The sequence below is a fragment of the Oncorhynchus keta genome, unplaced genomic scaffold (genome assembly GCF_023373465.1).
Source record: "Oncorhynchus keta strain PuntledgeMale-10-30-2019 unplaced genomic scaffold, Oket_V2 Un_scaffold_2010_pilon_pilon, whole genome shotgun sequence".
Taxonomy (NCBI): domain Eukaryota; kingdom Metazoa; phylum Chordata; class Actinopteri; order Salmoniformes; family Salmonidae; genus Oncorhynchus; species Oncorhynchus keta.
In genome coordinates this window covers 156327-162500 of record NW_026290854.1, presented here as the reverse complement: position 1 = coordinate 162500, position 6174 = coordinate 156327, and the positions used below count along the sequence as shown (strand labels likewise).

General features: G+C 47.8%; 1 protein-coding gene across 1 annotated transcript in view; it reads left to right on the top strand.

Moving 5' to 3' along the window:
- The window catches only part of LOC127928025 (breast cancer anti-estrogen resistance protein 3 homolog), a 6303-nt gene extending 3303 nt beyond the window's left edge, over window positions 1-3000 (top strand). The window contains exons 6-10 of the mRNA XM_052514930.1: window positions 1-30; window positions 114-333; window positions 402-865; window positions 956-1469; window positions 1538-3000. The exon at window positions 1-30 is cut by the window's left edge and continues 818 nt beyond it. The gene's annotated coding sequence lies outside the window, so the exon portion shown is untranslated. The remainder of the gene's footprint in view (window positions 31-113; window positions 334-401; window positions 866-955; window positions 1470-1537) is intronic.
- Window positions 3001-6174: the final 3174 nt, after the last annotated feature.

Genomic DNA, 6174 nt, shown 5'->3' with positions numbered 1-6174 from the left:
GCTCACAGGTAACACACAGCCTGCTCACAGGTAGCACACAGCCTGCTCAGGTAACCAGCCTGCTCACAGGTAACACACAGCCTTCTCACAGGTAGCACACAGCCTGCTCACAGGTAGCACACAGCCTGCTCACAGGTAACACACAGCCTGCTCACAGGTAACACACAGCCTGCTCACAGGTAACACACAGCCTGCTCACAGGTAGCACACAGCCTGCTCACAGGTAACACACAGCCTGCTCACAGGTAGCACACAGCCTGCTCACAGGTAACACACAGCCTGCTCACAGGTAGCACACAGCCTGCTCACAGGTAACACACAGCCTGCTCACAGGTAACACACACAGCCTGGTCACAGGTAGCACACAGCCTGCTCACAGGTAACACACAGCCTGCTCACAGGTAGCACACAGCCTGCTCACAGGTAACACACAGCCTGCTCACAGGTAGCACACAGCCTGCTCACAGGTAGCACACAGCCTGCTCACAGGTAACACACAGCCTGCTCACAGGTAACACACAGCCTGCTCACAGGTAGCACACAGCCTGCTCACAGGTAACACACACAGCCTGCTCACAGGTAACACACAGCCTGCTCACAGGTAGCACACAGCCTGCTCACAGGTAACACACAGCCTGCTCACAGGTAACACACAGCCTGCTCACAGGTAACACACAGCCTGCTCACAGGTAACACACAGCCTGCTCACAGGTAACACACAGCCTGCTCACAGGTAGCACACAGCCTGCTCACAGGTAACACACAGCCTGCTCACAGGTAACACACAGCCTGCTCACAGGTAACACACAGCCTGCTCACAGGTAGCACACAGCCTGCTCACAGGTATCACACAGCCTGCTCACAGGTAACACACAGCCTGCTCACAGGTAACACAGCCTGCTCACAGGTAACACACACAGCCTGCTCACAGGTAACACGCACAGCCTGCTCACAGGTAACACACACAGCCTGCTCACAGGTAACACACAGCCTGCTCACAGGTAACACACAGCCTGCTCACAGGTAACACACACAGCCTGCTCACAGGTAACACACACAGCCTGCTCACAGGTAACACACAGCCTGCTCACAGGTAGCACACAGCCTGCTCACAGGTAACACACAGCCTGCTCACAGGTAACACACAGCCTGCTCACAGGTAACACACACAGCCTGCTCACAGGTAACACACACAGCCTGCTCACAGGTAACACACACACAGCCTGCTCACAGGTAACACACACACAGCCTGCTCACAGGTAACACACACAGCCTGCTCACAGGTAACACACACAGCCTGCTCACAGGTAACACACAGCCTGCTCACAGGTAACACACACAGCCTGCTCACAGGTAGCACACAGCCTGCTCACAGGTAACACACAGCCTGCTCACAGGTAACACACACAGCCTGCTCACAGGTAACACACACAGCCTGCTCACAGGTAACACACACAGCCTGCTCACAGGTAGTACACAGCCTGCTCACAGGTAACACACACAGCCTACTCACAGGTAGCACACAATCTGCTCACAGGTAGCACACAGCCTGCTCACAGGTAACACACACAGCCTGCTCACAGGTAACACACACAGCCTGCTCACAGGTAACACACAGCCTGCTCACAGGTAACACACACAGCCTGCTCACAGGTAGCACACAGCCTGCTCACAGGTAACACACACAGCCTGCTCACAGGTAGCACACAGCCTGCTCACAGGTAGCACACAGCCTGCTCACAGGTAACACACAGCCTGCTCACAGGTAACACACACACAGCCTGCTCACAGGTAACACACACACACAGCCTGCTCACAGGTAAAACACACACAGCCTGCTCACAGGTAGCACACTCAGCCTGCTCACAGGTAGCACACAGCCTGCTCACAGTTAACACACAGCCTGCTCACAGGTAACACACACAGCCTGCTCACAGGTAACACACACAGCCTGCTCACAGGTAACACACAGCCTGCTCACAGGTAACACACTCAGCATGCTCACAGGTAACACACTCAGCCTGCTCACAGGTAACACACTCAGCCTGCTCACAGGTAACACACTCAGCCTGCTCACAGGTAACACACACAGCCTGTTCACAGGTAACATACACAGCCTGCTCACAGGTAACACACACAGCCTGCTCACAGGTAGCACACAGCCTGCTCACAGGTAACACACTCAGCCTGCTCACAGGTAACACACAGCCTGCTCACAGGTAACACACTTAGCCTGCTCACAGGTAACACACTCAGCCTGCTCACAGGTAACACACACAGCCTGTTCACAGGTAACATACACAGCCTGCTCACAGGTAACACACACAGCCTGCTCACAGGTAGCACACAGCCTGCTCACAGGTAACACACTCAGCCTGCTCACAGGTAACACACAGCCTGCTCACAGGTAACACACTTAGCCTGCTCACAGGTAACACACTCAGCCTGCTCACAGGTAACACACACATGGAAAACACACATTATAAAACACAAACACATTGTAAAAACACACACATTATGGAAAAAACACACACACACGTATAGAAAACACACAGGCACACATCCAGTTCACCAAATCAAATCACATTAGTCCTGCCTCATAACCATTCCCGAGTCACTGATTGGCCGTGGGCCCTGTCACTCTGTCCCGTCAGGTGACTGGGAGCCAATCCCAGAGCTGCTGGAGGGGTTCAGGACAGAGTTTGCCCTGAGGCTGTTCTGGGGTCAGACTGGAGCGGCGGCAGACAAGGAGAAACGCTACGACAAGTTTGACAAGATCCTCACCGTGCTCTCCAACAAACTGGAACCTACCGAGGAGTTCTCCCCGGAACTCTGACCCTTTAAACTCTATACTGTGACCCGGGCTGCATTCAGGAGGGCGCAACGTTGCACAACAGCTGGAAATCTGTAACCCGTTTTTACCTGGATCATTATTCATTAGAAGCTTTTTGTAGCAAAATAAAAAGAATAATAAAAAAAAGAGTTTGTTACTTGATAAGATCAGGTGTTTCCTCCCTGTTTCAGTCTGTTTCAGTGTCTAATGAATATGTCCTGGGGTGTGTGTCTGTGTGTCTGTGTGTGTCTAATGAATATGTCCTGGGGTGTGTGTCTGTGTGTGTCTGTCTAATGAATATGTCATGGGGTGTGTGTCTGTGTCTGTGTCTGTCTAGTGAATATGTCATGGGGTGTGTGTCTGTGTGTGTCTGTCTAATGAATATGTCCTGGGGTGTGTGTCTGTGTGTCTGTGTCTAATGAATATGTCCTGGGGTGTGTGTCTGTGTGTCTGTGTGTGTCTAATGAATATGTCCTGGGGTGTGTGTCTGTGCCTAATGAATATGTCCTGGGGTGTGTGTCTGTGTGTGTGCCTAATGAATATGTCCTGGGGTGTGTGTCTGTGCCTAATGAATATGTCCTGGGGTGTGTGTCTGTGTGTGTGCCTAATGAATATGTCCTGGGGTGTGTGTCTGTGCCTAATGAATATGTCCTGGGGTGTGTGTCTGTGTGTGTGCCTAATGAATATGTCCTGGGGTGTGTGTCTGTGCCTGAATATGTCCTGGGGTGTGTGTGTGTGTGTGCCTAATGAATATGTCCTGGGGTGTGTGTCTGTGCCTAATGAATATGTCCTGGGGTGTGTGTCTGTGTGTGTGCCTAATGAATATGTCCTGGGGTGTGTGTCTGGGTGTTTCTGTGTGTGTCTGTCTAATGAATATGTCCTGGGGTGTGTGTCTGTGTGTGTGCCTAATGAATATGTCCTGGGGTGTGTGTCTGTGCCTAATGAATATGTCCTGGGGTGTGTGTCTGTGTGTGTGCCTAATGAATATGTCCTGGGGTGTGTGTCTGGGTGTTTCTGTGTGTGTGTGTCTAATGAATATGTTCTGGGGTGTGTGTCTGTGTGTGTGCCTAATGAATATGTCCTGGGGTGTGTGTCTGTGTGTGTGTCTAATGAACATGTCCTGGGGTGTGTGTCTGTGTGTGTCTGTCTAATGAATATGTCCTGGGGTGTGTGTCTGTGTGTGTCTGTCTAATGAATATGTCCTGGGGTGTGTGTCTGTGTGTGTGCCTAATGAATATGTCCTGGGGGTGTGTGTCTGTGTGTGTGCCTAATGAATATGTCCTGGGGTGTGTGTCTGGGGGTTACTGTGTGTGTCTGTCTAATGAATATGTCCTGGGGTGTGTGTCTGGGTGTTTCTGGGTGTGTGTGTCTAAAGAATATGTCCTGGGGTGTGTGTCTGTCTAATGAATATGTCCTAGGGTGTGTGTCTGGGTGTTTCTGTGTGTGTCTGTCTAATGAATATGTCCTGGGGTGTGTGTCTGTGTGTGTGTCTGTCTAATGAATATGTCCTGGGGTGTGTGTCTGTGTGTGCCTAATGAATATGTCCTGGGGTGTGTGTCTGGGGGTTACTGTGGTCCCACGGGGTTCATACCTAGCAGGTGTGGATGCGTTGGTTTCCCTCATAAACCTGGCCAAGGTCTACGTCCCAAATGGCACCCTATTCTCTATGAAGGGCCACTACCAGGGCTCTGGTTGAATGTAGGGCACGATACAGGGAATAGGGCTCTAGATGAATGTAGGGCGCGATACAGGGAATAGGGCTCTAGATGAAAGTAGGGCACGATACAGGGAATAGGGCTCTGGTTGAATGTAGGGCACGATACAGGGAATAGGGCTCTGGTTGAATGTAGGGCACGATACAGGGAATAGGGCTCTGGTTGAATGTAGGGCACGATACAGGGAATAGGGCTCTGGTTGAATGTAGGGCACGATACAGGGAATAGGGCTCTAGATGAAAGTAGGGCACGATACAGGGAATAGGGCTCTAGATGAAAGTAGGGCACGATACAGGGAATAGGGCTCTGGTTGAATGTAGGGCACGATACAGGGAATAGGGCTCTGGTTGAATGTAGGGCACGATACAGGGAATAGGGCTCTAGATGAAAGTAGGGCACGATACAGGGAATAGGGCTCTAGATGAAAGTAGGGCACGATACAGGGAATAGGATCCTATTTGGGACATAGACAAGGTGTGTGATGTGCTTCTACTGGTTGCTGTTAACAACTTTATTCTGTAGAGTTTACCCTGTTAACATGTTAACAACTTTATTCTGTAGAGTTTACCCTGTTAACAACTTTATTCTGTAGAGTTTACCCTGTTAACAACTTTATTCTGTAGAGTTTACCCTGTTAACAACTTTATTCTGTAGAGTTTACCCTGTTAACAACTTTATTCTGGAGAGTTTACCCTGTTAACATGTTAACAACTTTATTCTGGAGAGTTTACCCTGTTAACAACTTTATTCTGTAGAGTTTACCCTGTTAACATGTTAACAACTTTATTCTGTAGAGTTTACCCTGTTAACAACTTTATTCTGTTAACATGTTAACAACTTTATTCTGTCCCCTGTTAACAATTAACAACTTTATTCTGTAGAGTTTACCCTGTTAACAACTTTATTCTGTAGAGTTTACCCTGTTAACAACTTTATTCTGTAGAGTTTACCCTGTTAACAACTTTATTCTGTAGAGTTTACCCTGTTAACAACTTTATTCTGTAGAGTTTACCCTGTTAACAACTTTATTCTGTAGAGTTTACCATGTTAACAACTTTATTCTGTAGAGTTTACCCTGTTAACATGTTAACAACTTTATTCTGTAGAGTTTACCCTGTTAACAACTTTATTCTGTAGAGTTTACCCTGTTAACAACTTTATTCTGTAGAGTTTACCCTGTTAACAACTTTATTCTGTAGAGTTTACCCTGTTAACAACTTTATTCTGTAGAGTTTACCCTGTTAACAACTTTATTCTGTAGAGTTTACCCTGTTAACATGTTCTGTGCTCAGACAACTTTCTTCTCAACCGGCCAGGTGTCTGTGAAAGTAGTGTTTCTTTTTAAGGGAAAATCACTGGAATGTTCTGAGTTAAACACATTTTCTATTCAGATTATATAAATGATTTAAAACATCACTGTGTCAACGTTGGTCTGTTAATTAAAAGACAACACACTACAAAATGAAACAAAACATCAAATTTGACATAAATCTATTTATTTATTTGTATTTTTTCTCAATCAAAATAGTTCACAGGGTACTTAGAGGTAAACACATAAGTAGTTTTAAAATGTGATGATATAATAACATACAGACACTCCATAAAACATTGAGAAGCAGCGAGTGA